This window comes from Bos indicus, chromosome 14 (genome assembly GCF_029378745.1).
Source record: "Bos indicus isolate NIAB-ARS_2022 breed Sahiwal x Tharparkar chromosome 14, NIAB-ARS_B.indTharparkar_mat_pri_1.0, whole genome shotgun sequence".
Classification (NCBI taxonomy): domain Eukaryota; kingdom Metazoa; phylum Chordata; class Mammalia; order Artiodactyla; family Bovidae; genus Bos; species Bos indicus.
The window spans coordinates 51,598,946-51,616,233 of NC_091773.1; the positions used below are offsets into that span (position 1 = coordinate 51,598,946).

At 36.1% G+C, this 17,288-nt stretch overlaps 1 protein-coding gene across 7 annotated transcripts in view; it reads left to right on the plus strand.

Annotated features, from left to right (window-relative positions):
• The window catches only part of CSMD3 (CUB and Sushi multiple domains 3), a 1,461,887-nt gene that overhangs the window by 491,799 nt on the left and 952,800 nt on the right, over positions 1 to 17,288 (plus strand). The window lies entirely within an intron of this gene.

Consider the following 17,288-nt stretch of genomic DNA (forward strand, 5'->3'; position numbering starts at 1 on the left):
ACATATGGAAATAGAAGGTGGCCAATAAATATCTACTTATAAATTATTTGTGTGAAACTTTCATGTGTAAAGTCGAGTAACAGAAGAAGATTTGAAGAGACAGTAAAATTTAGGAATTTGCAGGTAGAGCTCTTTAGAAAAAATAACTCAATTCAGTTCTTTAACATAAAAATAATATAAAATCTCTATAGAAAAGTTTTATTTTTGATATAATAGGGAAACTTGAACTGCATATATTCTTTGACAGATATCCGGGGTATTGTTGGAGAAGGCAATGGCAACCCACTCCAGTACTCTTGCTTGGCAAATTCCGTGGACGGAGGAGCCTGGTAGGCTGCAGTCCATGGGGTTGCAAAGAGTCAGACACGACACGTGATTTAGCAGCAGCAGGGTATTGTAATTTTAGGAAGTTTGTTTACAAAATTACCTCATTTGGAAATTAGAGGTAGAGTGGGAAGTAGTTTATCTATCTAGGCTATGCACTATTCTCACTGAATACAGTAGAAAGAATGAAATGACTCTGAGCCTTCCAGGTTAATGTAACGAACAATACCAAGAGTGTATTTTTCAATGTCAGAAATATATAGTATTTAGTTTGCAAAACATCACCTTCAAAAGGACTACTACATTTTGAGTACGTCTTCAGAAAATTATTAGAGTGTTTTTCACTTGTAATGTTGAAGCTTTGCTAAACTTGAAAAAAAAATTGAAGATGAAAATTTAGAAATAACCTCAGCTCACAACTCTCGTTTATCATTTTCTTCCATCCAATGTTATATACATCACTACTCCTAGATGTGGAAGCTTCATTCTTGCAGAATTTTAAATTGCTGAGAAATTAGAATGTTTAATTTTATCTCATATTGTAAATTGAGAGAATAGATGATACAGATCTCTAAATAAAATATTTTGACATCTGTGAGATGTTTAGATTGATTCACATGCCTAATACTTTATATTAAATAACTTAATGGATACCTATTAAATTGATTTGCCCTTTAGACAACCAGAAGGGAACAGTTACTACTGAGCACAAGTCTAGAATCTGCAAATACTCTTTTAAATTGGAAAATCTTAAATGTAATATAGATATGAACATATATGTTCTTTTTTTAAAATTTATTTTAATTGGAAGATAATTGCTTTACAATGTTGTACTGACTTTTGCCATGCAGCAGTGTGAATCAGCCATAAGTATACATATGTTCCCCCTTCTTGAATATCCCTCTCACTTCTCACCCCATCCAACCCCTCTACGTTGTCACAGAGCACCAGGTTGAGCTGGCTGTGTTATATAGCAACTTCCCACTAGCTATCTGTTTTACTTATGGTAATGTGTATGTTTTAAAGCTACTATCTCAATTCATCCCAGTGGCATGGGTCAGAAATAGAAAAACAAATATCGTGTATTAATGCATCAGATCAGATCAGATCAGTGGTACTGATGAGCTTATTTGCAGGGCAGGATTAGAGGTACAGACATACAGAAAACAGACTTGTGGACACCGTCGGGGAAGGAAAGGATGGAGCAAATATATTCTTTTGTATGCTTTTTTAATTTTCAGGACTACTCTGTAAGCTTGGTATGAATTTATTCTGTCTTTGACATTTGTGATTTTTACATCACTGAGAGAGTTGGCTAATTCTTTAATGCCATTTTCTTATCTAAGATAAGGCAGTCTTTTGTTTCTGATCCATTGCCTCTGAACTCTGCTGGCAAGCTTATAAATCAGATCACCAACCATACATAATTTATTTCCATAGGTTACTAAATGTGCAGTGTATAATACAAATATGTTTCAAACAGTATATCTGCATATCTTAAATTTAATAGATTTAAAGGTTTACAGAATAGGCTGATATTTCTTTTTGTTATTTTTACTTTTCCTCTCAACTGAATATAATCTATATCATGCAAACCAGATTTATTCATTATTACTTACATGTATGACGTCTAAGATGTTTAAACCTACTAATTTTATTTTAGCAGTATATGCTTTGACTATCTTAATTTTTTAAAAATTTCCCTTAAAATCGAGGACAATTTCCTTAATAAAACATCCTTGTTTATGTTTCCTCCAGAGATAACTAGTTATATCTAACGTTAAAAAATAAATTATTTCATGAGAACATTCCATTGAGAGCTTTTTGTAAGGTAATGAGATGAATGTGCTGTTGGGCATTATATGAAACATTATGTAATGTAAAATGTTGTGACCTTTCTGTGTCATTTACTCTGTTATATCATGTGGGTATCAATATAACATAATCACTGAAAAGTCTCCTCAATCAAAGTTTGTGTGGATTACAAACAGGAAAGAAATATACTTCTACCCTTAAATTTTTACATTCCTGTGACTGCAGCCATGAAATTGAAAGATGCTTACTCCTTGGAAGGAAAGTTATGACCAACCTAGATAGCATATTGAAAAGCAGAGATATTACTTTGCCAGCAAAGGTCCGTCTAGTCAAGGCTATGGTTTTTCCTGTGGTCATGTATGGATGTGAGAGTTGGACTGTGAAGAAGGCTGAGCACCGAAGAATTGATGCTTTTGAAGTGTGGTGTTGAAGAAGACTCTTGAGAGTCCCTTGGACTGCGAGGAGATCCAACCAGTCCATTCTGAAGGAGATCAGCCCTGGGATTTCTTGGGAAGGAATGATGCTAAAGCTGAAACTCCAGTACTTTGGCCACCTGTTGTGAAGAGTTGACTCACTGGAAAAGACTCTGATGCTGGGAGGGATTGGGGGCAGGAGGAGAAAGGGACGACAGAGGATGAGATGGCTGGATGGCATCACTGACTCGATGGACGTGAGTCTCAGTGAATTCTGGGAGTTGATGATGGACAGGGTGGCCTGGCGTGCTGCGATTCATAGGGTCACAAAGAGTCGGACACGACTGAGTGACTGATCTGATCTGATTTGATAAGCTCATTTAAAAAAAAATATGCTGACATCAAATCTTGTTTATTTTGAAACCTCTGTACAATTGAAAATGTCAACATAAAAACATGTTATGTAAATGTGTTATAGAATATAGCTTGCCTTTTTATTTCTGAGATGCTTATATCTATTGTTCTGCTTTTGTTTTGTGTATGTTGTCTTTATGTGTCTCCTGCTCTTAAAAGTAATAATTTTTGTTAGTTGGTCTGTCAGCATTATGTGAAAACCAGTTCAGTACTCAGCAATGGATGGCTCATTGTTAATAGTAATAAAACTGACTCACATATTAGATTCCCAAGTACTTTCTCCTAGAAAAACAGACAAAATCAAAGACCTGTAGTCAGGTCTGTCTGATATAGAGACTTCCAAGTATTTTCCCTGCTGCTCTCAGGTGTTTATGATCATTTTGGGGAATTTGGAAATGTATAAAATTCAAAACTCATATGATTTCTACAGAGACTCTAAAAAATTAAGTGCTCATTCAAAGATTTTGTTAGAGAAAAACTTTAAATTTGTAGATCTTGAAAATTATTATATATTATAATATTATATAAGATTATTATATAATATAATGTACTATATAATTATAAAATTATTATAATATTAATTTGTAATTATTATATAATACATAATTATTATAGATTATAATAATAATAATCTTCAAGATCTACAAATTTAAAGTTTTCACTATCATAATTTTGAATTAGCACTTAACTATTTAGAAGTCTCTGATAGAAATCATAAGAGTTAGGAGGAGGAGTGAATTTGATCTCTGGGTTGGAAAGACCACTGGAGGCAGGCATGGCAACCCACTCCAGTATTCTTGCCTGGAGAATCCCATGGACAGAGGAGCCTGGTGGGCCACAGTCCATAGGGTCACAAAGAGTTGGACATGACTGAAACGAGTTAGCATGCACATAGTTGATTTACAATGTTGTGTTATTTTCTGCTATACTGTAAAGTGAATCAGTTATGTTGTTGTTGTTTAGTCACTAAGTCATGTCCAACTCCTTTCTGACCCCGTGGACTGTAGCCCACCAGGCTTCTCTGTCCATGGGATAGCCCAGGCAAGAATACTGGAGTGGGTTGCCATACCGTCCTCCAGGGGATCTTTCAGACACAGGGATCAAACCCAGGTCTCTTGATTGTCTTTCTTCACCCAGTTAGAGACTGGATTAAAAGAAGCAAGTTTAAAGTCCAATTGGTGCAGGATCTGTAGTGCTTTCCTTCAGTAATCTTATTTTCAGTTCCTTTTACTATTCTATTTACTGAAAAGTTCCCAGCTCCACTTGTATCTTTGTATTTCTATTTAAAAATATACATGATATTTAACACTGTTCTAGAAGTTCTGATTAAAGAAATAAAATGTGAAAGTTAAGGGTTTTTATAAAATTTTATTTTCAAAGAAGAAATACATTAAATCTAGGAAAGTTAAAGAATTAAGTATACTTAGAATTAATGAGCGGAAAAGGCAATGGAACCCCACTCCAGTACTCTTGCCTGGAAAATCCCATGGACGGAAGAGCCTGGTAGGCTGCAGTCCATGGGGGTCACAAAGAGTCGGACACGATTGAGCGACTTCACTTTCACTTTTCACTTTCATGCATTGGAGAAGGAAATGGCAACCCACTCCAGTTTTCTTGCCTGGAGAATCCCAGGTACGGGGGAGCCTGGTGGGCTGCCGTCTATGGGGTCGCACAGAGTCAGACACGACTGAAGCAACTTAGCAGCAGCAGCAGCAGCAGAATTAATGAGACAGCAAGAAACTACGCATAAGATAAATATACACAATTCACCAGAAGTAACAAGTAGAAGAATGAAGGCAAAATAGCACACTCTTCAAAGTATAAAATAGAGTGAGGTCTTATTCTAAAGAGAAATGTGAAGAATCTGTCGGGAAAGCTGTGTAACTTCATTAAAAGATGTCAAAGATGACAGAGGTAACCACATCAGGCTAATAGTTTTCTTGACTATTCTAATTGACTTGTGACTCTGTTGTACCTGTTAACTATTTTTAACCAATGTCTGGACTGTTCTTTCTTTCCAAATGAGTGTAATACAATTCTAATCAGAACTTTAAAAATTATTTTTCATAAAATTGGACAGTATATTGGAAATAAACAGAGGTGTAAGTAACTAAAACTTTTCAAAAAATATAATAATGAGGCTGGACCTTCAAACTAGTTATGAACTTAGAAATGCAGAGAGATGCAATCATTGAAATAATGTCATAGGTACACACATGAATGTACACACACATAGGTACACACACAAATGAGTGTAATACAATTCTAATCAGAACTTTAAAAAATTATTTTTCATAAAATTGGACAGTATATTGGAAATAAACAGAGGTGTAAGTAACTAAAACTTTTCAAAAAATATAATAATGAGGCTGGACCTTCAAACTAGTTATGAACTTAGAAATGCAGAGAAATGCAATCATTGAAATAATGTCATAGGTACACACATGAAAATAGATGTAATCAGTAAAACAAAATGGAGATTCTACTATATATTGGAGCATAAGACTTGATAAAGCAGATAATTCCTTAAGAAACTGGAGAGCAGTATGGAACTCCCTCGAGAAACTAAAAATAGAACTACTGAATGATCCAGCAATTCTATTTCTGTGTATTTATCCAAGAAAACAAAATCACTAATGTGAAAAGTTACATGCACCTTTATGTTTACTGTAGCATTATTTACAAGATATGGGCAAGATATGGAAGCAACCTAATTGTCCATCCCATAGATGAATAGATAAAAAATATATTGTGTGTATGTATGCACATGTGTATACACACATATACACCTATACATACAATGTAACATTATTCTGCAATAAAAAAAGAATGAAATATTGTCATTTGCAACACCATAGGTAGACCTGGAGACTATTACACTAAGTGAAATAAGTCAGAGAATAACAAATACCATATGACTTCACTTCTATGTGGAATCTTAAAAAACAAAGCAAAGAAACAAAACAAAACTGAAATGGGCTAGTAGAGAACCAACTGGCAGTTGCCAAACAGGAGGAAGTAGGGAAATGGGCAAAATAGGTGAAGAGGATTAAGAGTTACACATCCCAAATCTATGCACACAGCCCAACATGCTTTCTTGTTTTTCTTTTCCAAAAGACAAAACCCAAATAAAGGTATGGGAAATATAATTAGCATAATCAGTATCTTAGAGGAGACACTTTTATAATTAATGTTTCATTTAAATGAAAATTTGATTCTCTGTGTGTGTACATGTGCAAGAGCTATTATTTTTTTCTGTATGAATATCTCTTACATGAACTCATAAGCTACTTGTATCCTACAATATAACTTTTTTTCTAAAAGTGAAGTGAATAGTTCATTTAATTGAGGATATTTATGTTGAATACTGTTTATCTGAAATTTGGTTGTACAACAAAATTATAAATGCAAATATTTACGATTTTAAACATAGATGACTATATTCAAATTTGTAAATTCATATGCCATCTTTCAAGCTGATAGAAGGGGAGACATAGATACAATATGCTTAAACTTGTTGTACTATTGTATTTATTTTTTTTTTCTTTTAATTTTATTTTATTTTTAAACTTTAAAATATTGTTATTAGTTTTGCCAAATATCAAAATGAATCCGCCACAGGTATACCCGCGTTCCCCATCCTGAACCCTCCTCCCTCCTCCTTCCCTTAACCTCCCTCTGGGTCGTCCCAGTGCACCAGCCCCAAGCATCCAGTACTGTGCATCGAACCTGGACTGGCGACTCGTTTCATACATGATATTATACATGTTTCAATGCCATTCTCCCAAATCTCCCCACCCTCTCCCTCTCCCACAGAGTCCATAAGACTGATCTATACATCGGTGTCTCTTTTGCTGTCTCGTACACAGGGTTATTGTTACCATCTTTCTAAATTCCATATATATGCGTTAGTATACTGTATTGGTGTTTTTCTTTCTGGCTTACTTCACTCTGTATAATAGGTTCCAGTTTCATCCATCTCATTAGAACTGATTCAAATGTATTCTTTTTAATGGCTGAGTAATACTCCATTGTGTATATGTACCACAGCTTTCTTATCCATTCATCTGCTGATGGGCAGCTAGGTTGCTTCCATGTCCTGGCTATTATAAACAGTGCTGCGATGAACATTGGGGTACACGTGTCTCTTTACCTTCTGGTTTCCTCAGTGTGTATGCCCGGCAGTGGGATTGCTGGATCATAAGGCAGTTCTATTTCCAGTTTTTTAAGCAATCTCCACACTGTTCTCCATAGTGGCTGTACTAGTTTGCATTCCCACCAACAGTGTAAGAGAGTTCCCTTTTCTCCACACCCTCTCCAGCATTTATTGCTTGTAGACTTATGGATCGCAGCCATTCTGACTGGTGTGAAATGATACTTCATAGTGGTTTTGATTTGCATTTCTCTGATAATGAGTGATGTTGAGCATCTTTTCATGTTTGTTAGCCATCTGTATGTCTTCTTTGGAGAAATGTCTATTTAGTTCTTTGGCCCATTTTTTGATTGGGTCATTTATTTTTCTGGAGTTGAGCTGTAGGAGTTGCTTGTATATTTTTGAGATTAGTTTTTTGTCCATTGCTTCATTTGCTATTATTTTCTCCCATTCTGAAGGCTGCCTTTTCACCTTGCTAATAGTTTCCTTTGTTGTGCAGAAGTTTTTAAGTTTAATTAGGTCCAATTTGTTTATTTTTGCTTTTATTTCCAATATTCTGGGAGGTGGGTCATAGAGGATCCTGCTGTGATATATGTCGGAGAGTGTTTTGCCTATGTTCTCCTTTAGGAGTTTTATAGTTTCTGGTCTTCCATTGAGATCTTTAATCCATTTTGAGTTTATTTTTGTGTATGGTGTTAGAAAGTGTTCTAGTTTCATTCTTTTACAAGTGGTTGACCAGTTTTCCCAGCACCACTTGTTAAAGAGATTGTCTTTAATCCATTGTATATTCTTGCCTCCTTTGTCAAAGATCAGGTGTCCGTATGTGTGTGGATTTATCTCTGGGCTTTCTATTTTGTTCCATTGATCAATATTTCTGTCTTTGTGCCAGTACCATACTGTCTTGATAACTGTGGCTTTGTAATAGAGCCTGAAGTCAGGTAGGTTGATTCCTCCAGTTCCATTCTTCTTTCTCAAGATAGCTTTGGCTATTTTAGGTTTTTTGTATTTCCATACAAATTGTGAAATTATTTGTTCTAGCTCTGTGAAGAATACCGTTGGTAGCTTGATAGGGATTGCATTGAATCTATAAATTGCTTTGGGTAGTATACTCATTTTCACTATATTGATTCTTCCAATCCATGAACATGGTATATTTCTCCATCTATTAGTGTCCTCTTTGATTTCTTTCACCAGTGTTTTATAGTTTTCTATGTATAGGTATTTAGTTTCTTTAGGTATATATATATTCCTAAGTATTTTATTCTTTCCATTGCAATGGTGAATGGAATTGTTTCCTTAATTTCTCTTTCAGTTTTCTCATTATTAGCATATAGGAATGCAAGGGATTTTTGTGTGTTGATTTTATATCCTGCAACTTTACTATAATCATTGATAGTTCTAGTAATTTTCTGGTGGAGTCTTTAGGGTTTTCTATGTAAAGGATCATGTCATCTGCAAACAGTGAGAGTTTTCCTTCTTCTTTTCCAATTTGGATTCCTTTGATTTCTTTTTCTGCTCTGATTGCTGTGGCCAAAACTTCCAAAACTATGTTGAATAGTAATGGTGAAAGTGGGCACCCTTTTCTTGTTCCTGACTTTAGAGGAAATGCTTTCAATTTCTCCCCATTGAGGATAATGTTTGCTGTGGGTTTGTCATATATAGCTTTTATTATGTTGAGGTATGTTCCTTCTATTCTGCTTTCTGGAGAGTTCTTATCATAAATGGATGTTGAATTTTGTCAAAGGCTTTCTCTGCATCTATTGAGATAATCATATGGTTTTTGTTTTTCAATTTGTTAATGTGGTGTATAACATTGATTGATTTGCGGATATTGAAGAATCCTTGCATGCCTGGGATAAAGCCCACTTGGTCATGGTGTATGATCTTTTTAATGTGTTGATGGATTCTTATTGCTAGAATTTTGTTAAGGATTTTTGCGTCTATGTTCATCAGTGATATTGGCCTGTAGTTTTCTTTTTTTGTGGGATCTTTGTCAGGTTTTGGCATTAGGGTGATGGTGGCCTCATAGAATGAGTTTGGAAGTTTACCTTCCTCTGCAATTTTCTGGAAGAGTTTGAGCAGGATAGGTGTTAGCTCTTCTCTAAATTTTTGGTAGAATTCAGCTGTGAAGCCGTCTGGACCTGGGCTTTTGTTTGCTGGAAGATTTTTGATTACAGTTTCAATTTCCGTGCTTGTGATGGGTCTGTTAAGATTTTCTATTTCTTCCTGGTCCAGTTTTGGAAAGTTTTACTTTTCTAAGAATTTGTCCATTTCTTCCACGTTGTCCATTTTATTGGCATATAATTGTTGATAGTAGTCTCTTATGATCCTTTGTATTTCTGTGTTATCTGTTGTGATCTCTCCATTTTCATTTCTAATTTTATTGATTTGATTTTTCTCCCTTTGTTTCTTGATGAGTCTGGCTAATGGTTTGTCAATTTTATTTATCCTTTCAAAGAACCAGCTTTTGGCTTTGTTGATTTTTGCTATGGTCTCTTTTGTTTCTTTTGCATTTATTTCTGCCCTAATTTTTAAAAGATTTCTTTCCTTCTACTAACCCTGGGGTTCTTCATTTCTTCCTTTTCTAGTTGCTTTAGGTGTAGGGTTAGGTTATTTATTTGACTTTTTTCTTGTTTCTTGAGGTATGCCTGTATTGCTATGAACTTTCCCCTTAGGACTGCTTTTAAAGTGTCCCACAGGTTTTGAGTTCTTGTGTTTTGATTTTCATTAGTTTCTATGCAAATTTTGATTTCTTTTTTGATTTCTTCTGTGATTTGTTGGTTATTCAGCAGCGTGTTGTTCAGCCTCCATATGTTGGAATTTTTAATAGTTTTTCTCCTGTAATTGAGATCTAATGTTACTGCATTGTGGTCAGAAAAGATGCTTGGAATGATTTCCATTTTTTTTTGAATTTACCAAGGCTAGCTTTATGGCCCAGGATGTGATCTATGCTGGAGAAGGTTCCATGTGTGCTTGAGAGAAAGGTGAAATTCATTGTTTTGGGATGAAATGTCCTATAGATATCAATTAGGTCTACATGGTCTATTGTATAATTTAACGTTTGTGTTTCCTTGTAATTTTCTGTTTAGTTGATCTATCCATAGCTGTGAGTGGGGTATGAAAGTCTCCCACTATTATTGTGTTATTGTTAATTTCTCCTTTCATACTTGTTAGCATTTGTCTTACATATTGCGGCACTCCCGTGTTGGGTGCATATATATTTATAATTGTTATATCTTCTTCTTGGATTGATCCTTTGATCATTATGTAGTGACCATCTTTGTCTCTTTTTACAGCCTTTGTTTTAAAGTCTATTTTATCTGATATAAGTATTGCTACTCCTGCTTTCTTTTGGTCCCTATTTGCATGGAAAATCTTTTTCCAGCCCTTCACTTTCAGTCTGTATGTGTCCCCTGTTTTGAGATGGGTCTCTTGTAGACAACAGATGTAGGGGTCTTGTTTTTGTATCTATTCAGCCAGTCTTTGTCTTTTGGTTGGGGCATTCAACCCATTTACGTTTAAGGTAATTACTGATAAGTATGATCCCGTTGCCATTTACTTTAGTGTTTTGGGTTCGAGTTTATACACTGTTTTTGTGTTTCCTGTCTAGAGAATATCCTTTAGTATTTGTTGGAGAGCTGGTTTGGTGGTGCTGAATTCTCTCAGCTTTTACTTGTCTGAGAAGCTTTTGATTTCTCTTTCATATTTGAATGAGATCCTTGCTGGGTACAATAATCTGGGCTGTAGGTTATTTTCTTTCATCACTTTAAGTATGTCTTGCCATTCCCTCCTGGCTTGAAGAGTTTCTATTGAAAGATCAGCTGTTATCCTATTGGGAATTCCCTTGTGTGTTATTTGTTGTTTTTCCCTTGCTGCTTTTAATATTTGTTCTTTGTGTTTGATCTTTGTTAATTTGATTAATATGTGTCTTGGGGTGTTTCGCCTTGGGTTTATCCTGTTTGGGACTCTCTGGGTTTCTTGGACTTGGGTGATTATTTCCTTCCCCATTTTAGGGAAGTTTTCAACTATTATCTCCTCAAGTATTTTCTCATGGTCTTTCTTTTTGTCTTCTTCTTCTGGGACCCCTACGATTCGAATGCTGTAGCGTTTAATATTGTCCTGGAGGTCTCTGAGATTGTCCTCATTTCTCTTAATTCGTTTTTCTTTTATCCTCTCTGATTCATTTATTTCTACCATTCTATCTTCTAATTCACTAATCCTATCTTCTGCCTCTGTTATTCTACTATTTGTTGCCTCCAGAGTGTTTTTAATTTCATTTATTGCATTATTCATTTTATATTGACTCTCTTTTATTTCTTCTAGGTCCTTGTTAAACCTTTCTTGCATCTTCTCAATCTTTGTCTCCAAGCTATTTATCTGTGATTCCATTTTGATTTCAAGATTTTGGATCAGTTTCACTATCATTATTCGGAATTCTTTATCAGGTAGATTCCCTATCTCTTCCTCTTTTGTTTGGTTTGGTGGGCATTTATCCTGTTCCTTTATCTGCTGGGTATTCCTCTGTCTTTTCATCTTGTTTAAATTGCTGAGTTTAGGGTGTCCTTTCTGTATTCTGGCAGTTTGTGGAGTTCTATTTACTGTGGCATTTCCTCGCTCTGTGTGGGTTTGTACAGGTGTCTTGTCAAGGTTTCTTGGTTAGGGAAGCTTGTGTCAGTGTTCTGGTGAGTGGAGCTGTTTCTTCTCTCTCCTTTCGAAGACTTGGGTTGCTTTTCTGGGTGCCTGATGTCCTCTGCCGGCATTCAGAAGTTGTTTTGTGGAATTTACTCGGTGTTTAAATGTTCTTTTGATGAATTTTGGGGGAGAAAGTGTTCTCCCCGTCCTACTCCTCCGCCATCTTAGCTCCTCCCCCTGTACTATTGTATTTATTTGGTAAACATTTATTATTTAAACATATTAATAGAAATATACCATGAAATGGTAGTTCTATGATATTAATTCAGTGACTTTTCCTAATTCAAAGGAGATCATTGAACACTATATCATAAGTAATCAATTTTAAAACACATTCTTTTTTTAAAAATAGATTTAAAGAACAACTTTTGGGAAAAAAATTCAGTATTTTTATTGTAGCTATACAATTGTGTATGTGTGTCAAAATATTAATACATAAAATTGATGCCTGAGAAGGGTGACTTTTATCATAAATTACACTTCAATAGACCTGACTTTAAGAAAACAAAAAAAATTTTGAGAGATTTTGGCTTGCTAATTAATAACATTAAAATATAATATGTATATTTCCATGTTTAGAAGCATAAAGTTGAAACAAATCTATTCTCCCAAAAAAAATGACAGAAAGTCATTTTAAATTATTTGAAAAGATTATTCTCCTTATAACTAGAGGAATTAAACCTCAACTGCCCACCGCCCCAAATTTTCTTGTGTCACTCTGTAATAATTTCCCCCTTACCTCCAGCCCTCAGCAACCAGTTATAACATCTGTAAGTCTTTCCTTTGTTCAGAATGTCATATAAAAAAGTCATACAGTATGCAGACCTATAGTATGTGGCATGTATATTCTTTTACTTACAGTGCTTTTGAGATTCATCTGTGTTGTTTTATGTATCAACATTTCATTCCTTTTTATTGGTAAGTAACAGATTATTATATGAATGTACCAAATATATTTATTTGCCACTTTTGACTTTTTGTAATTAGGAAAGAAGATGGCATGAGCATTTGTATGCAAGTCTTTTTATGGCCATATATTTCACTTCTCTTAGGTGAATGACTAGGAGTGAAATTACTGAGTGAATGTGTACTTTTATAAAAAATTGCTGCAATGTTTTCCAAAGTGTCTCTGCCACACTGCATTTTATCAGCAATGTGTAAAAGTTCCAGTTTCTCTTAACCTTTTCAAACCTGAAAATTTTTGCCTTTGAAATGAAAATTATTTTAATTTGATGTGTCAGTTCAGTGTGATGTTCTAATCAGCTGCTTTCCTAAGTGCATGACAGTGAAACTGACAGTTGCTCAGTCATGTCCTACTCTTTGTGACCACATGGACTGTAGTCCATGGAATTCTCCAGGCCAGAATACTGGAGTGGGCAGCCATTCCCTTCTCCAAGGGGTCTTCCCAACCCATGGATCAAACCCAGGTCTCCTGCATTGCAGGTGGATTATTTACCAGCTGAGTCACAAGGGGAGCCCTCCTAAATGGATAGTGGTATCTCATTTTAGTTTGCCTATTCTTAAGGATATTGCAAAAGTAGGAAGTCAAGAAACACCTGGGTAACAGGCAAATTTGGCCTTAGAATATGGAATGAAGCAGGGCAAAGGCTAATAGAGTTTTGCCAAGAAATGCATTGGTCATAGTAAACACCCTCTTCCAACAACACAAGAGAAGATTCTACACATGGACATCATCAGATGGTCAACACCGAAATCAGATTGATTATATTCTTTGCAGCCAAAGATGGAGAAGCTCTATACAGTCAGCAAAAGCAAGACCAGGAGCTGACCGTGGCTCAGATCATGAACACCTTATTTCCAAATTCAGACTTAAATTGAAGAAAGTAAAGAAAACCACTAGACCATTCAGTTATGACCTAAATCAAATCCCTTATGGTTATTTGTGGAAGTGAGAAGTGAGAAATAGATTTAAGGGATTAGATCTGATAGAGTGCCTGATGAACCATGGATGGAGGTTCATGACATTGTACAGGAGACAGGGATCAAGACCATCCTCATGGAAAAGAAATGCAAAAAAGCAAAATGGCTGTCTGAGGAGGCCTTACAAATAGCTATGAAAAGAAGAGAAGAGAAAAGGAGAAAAGGAAAGATATAAGCATCTGAATGCAGAGTTCCAAAGATAGCAAGAAGAGATAAGAAAGCCTTCCTCAGTGATCAATGCAAAGAAATAGAGGGAAACAACAGAATGGAAAAGACTAGAGATCTCTTCAAGACAATTAGATATACCAAGGGAACATTTCATGCAAAGATGGGCTCGATAAAGAACAGAAATGGTATGGACCTAACAGAAGCAGAAAATATTAAGAAGAGGTGGCAAGAACACACAGAAGAACCGAACAAAAAAAAGCTTCACAACCCAGATAATCACTATGGTGTGATCATTGACCTAGAGCCAGACATCCTGGAACGTGAAGTCCTGTGGGCCTTAGAAAGCATCACTACGAACAAAGCTAGTGGAGGTGATGGAATTCCAGTTGAGCTATTTCAAATCCTGAAAGATGATGCTATGAAAGTGCTGCACTCAATATGCCAGCAAATTTGGAAAACTCAGCAGTGGCCACAGGACTGGAAAAGGTCAGTTTTCATTCTAATCCCAAAGAAAGGCAATGCCAAAGAATGCTCAAACTACCGCACAATTGCACTCATCTCACACGCTAGTAAAGTAATGCTCAAAATTCTGCAAGCCAGGCTTCAGCAATATGTGAATTGTGAATTTCCATATGTTCAAGCTGGTTTTAGAAAAGGCAGAGGAACCAGAGATCAAATTGCCAACATCCACTGGATCATGGAAAAAGCAAGAGAGTTCCAGAAAAACATCTATTTCTGCTTTATTGACTATGCCAAAGCCTTTGACTGTGTGGATCGCAATAAACGGTGGAAAATTATTCAAGAGTTAGGAATACCAGACCACCTGACCTGCCTCTTGAGAAACCTGTATGCAGATCAGGAAGACAGTTAGAACTGGACATAGAACAACAGACTGGTTCCAAATAGAAAAAAGAGTACGTCAAGGCTATATATTGTCACCCTGCTTATTTAACTTATATTCAAAGTACATCATGAGAAATGCTGGGCTAGAAGAAGCACAAGCTGGAATCAAGATTTCCAGGAGAAATATCAGTAACCTCAGATATAAAGATGACACCATCCTTATGGCAGAAATTGAAGAAGAACTAAAAAGCCTCTTGATGAAAGTGAAAGAGGAGAGTGGAAAAGTTGGCTTAAAGCTCAACATTCAGAAAACTAAGATCATGGCATCCGGTCCCATCACTTTATGGCAAATAGATGGGAAACAGTGGAAACAGTGATTGACTTTATTTTGGGAGGCTCTAAAAATCACTGCAGATGGTGATTTCAGCTTTGAAATTAAAAGACACTTCCTCCTTGGAAGGAGAGTTATGACCAACCTAGAAAGCATATTAAAAGCAGATGCATTACTTTGCCAACAAAGGTCTGTCTAGTCAAGGCTATGGTTTTTCCTGTGGTCATGTATGGATGTGAGAGTTGGACTATAAAGAAAGCTGAGCAGCAAAGAACTGATACTTTTGAACTGTGGTGTTGGAGAAGACTCTTGTGAGTCCCTTGGACTGCAAAGAGATCCAACCAGTTAATCCTAAAGAAGATCAGTCCTGAGTGTTCATTGGAAGAACTGATGTTGAAGCTGAAACTCCTATACTTTGGCCACCTCATGTGAAGAGCTGACTCATTTGAAAACACCCTGATGCCTTTCCTGCACTCTGTTGAGATCAGGAGGAGAAAGGGACGACAGAGAATGAGATGGTTAGATGGCATCACTGGCTCAATGGACATGAGTTTGGGTGAACTCTGGGAATTGTTGATGGACAGGGAGACCTGGTGTGCTGCAGTTCATTGGGTTGCAAAGAGTCAGACACGACTGAGCGACTGAACTGAACTGAATTCATTAGACCAAGGACACATTCCAGGAGTTTGCAAGATGGTATAGCTTTAGGCCAATGGAGTTCTACACTGACTGCCTACCAATTTCTACCTTTTACTGTTATTGGACATCTTTGTTATAGGAGCAATGGTAGCTTTATAAAACTAACTGGTGTGCACTTTCTTTTGTTGTTGTTGTTTTCTGAAAAACTTTGTGTATAACTGATATTATTTTTTATTTAAATATTTGGTAGAATTCAGTGTAACTATTAGGGCTTCTAAGGTGGCACTAGTGGTAAAGAACCCACCTTCCAATTCAGAAAACATAAGAGATGCTGGTTTGATCCCTGAGTCAGAAGATCCCCTGCAGGAGGGCATGGCAACCCACTCCAGTATTCGTGCCTGGACAACCCCTTAGACAGAGGAGCCTGGCAGGCCACACTCCATAGGGTCTCAAAGAGTTGGACACAACTGAAGCAACTTGGTGATGGACAGGGAGGCCTGGAGTGTTGCAATTCATGGGGTTGCAAAGAGTCAGACACGACTGAGTGACTGAACTGAACTGAAGCGACTTAGCATGCATATATTTGGGCCTGAAATTCTACTTTTACTGTGAACTTTATTTGTAGAAAAGAATTTACTGTCCATGTAATCTATTTCTTGTTTTATAGAAAGTTTTTACTTCTATCTCAGTTTTAAAGGATTTGTTAGTGAAATAACACTCTTGTTATATACAAATAAAAATTATCTAGCTTACTTTCAATATACTAACATTAAAAGAAAAGAGAAATAGAAATAGAGGAGGCTACCTTACAAATTGGGTTTTGACCAACGTTAAGACTTAAACAATGTTGGGAAATCCCATGACACAGCACATCAGAAGTCCCTGTTGGGAAAAAGTCCCAGACAGCATGTTCCTTCCACTGGTGAGACTATAAAAATTGCTGTTTTAGTTCTTGCTTATAATCCCAGGAATCAAACTGATACACTTGTAAGTCTGTGAGAAAACTGAAGCTCTGTTTTCAGTTAATGCTGTTTGTTTTGTCTTGAAAAATGGACTGTTGTTAAGCTTGGGGGCATGGTTGGCCAAACCTCCTCCAGGGGCTCAACAATCTCAAGTTTCATGCTCTATTTTATCTATAATCTGTGGTACCACAAGATTTGCACTCACAGCAGTCAGGTGGTCAGGGCATTCACGGTCAGGTCAGTGTCCAGCAAGGTTAGAACAAAGTCAAAGGACTGCTCTGCTTTGTCTCTGAAGCCTAAACAAGACTACCTATTTAATTTCCCTAACACTTGTAGAATGAGGTTTTGCAGTATATACCTTAAGGAGTTTTCCATTGCACCTGATTTTTCAAATTAGCTGGAATGAAGATTTTATTTAGAATATTGCATTAATATTATTGAAATATCTGTATTGTCTTTGATGGTAAATCCTTATCTAGTTTTGTAATTTGTATTCTCTTTCTTTGATTAGTCTACTAGGATCTTTATCAACTTTATTGATCTTGTCAAAGAACAAGGTTTTAGTTTTATCAATTTTTCTGTATTGTTTTTCT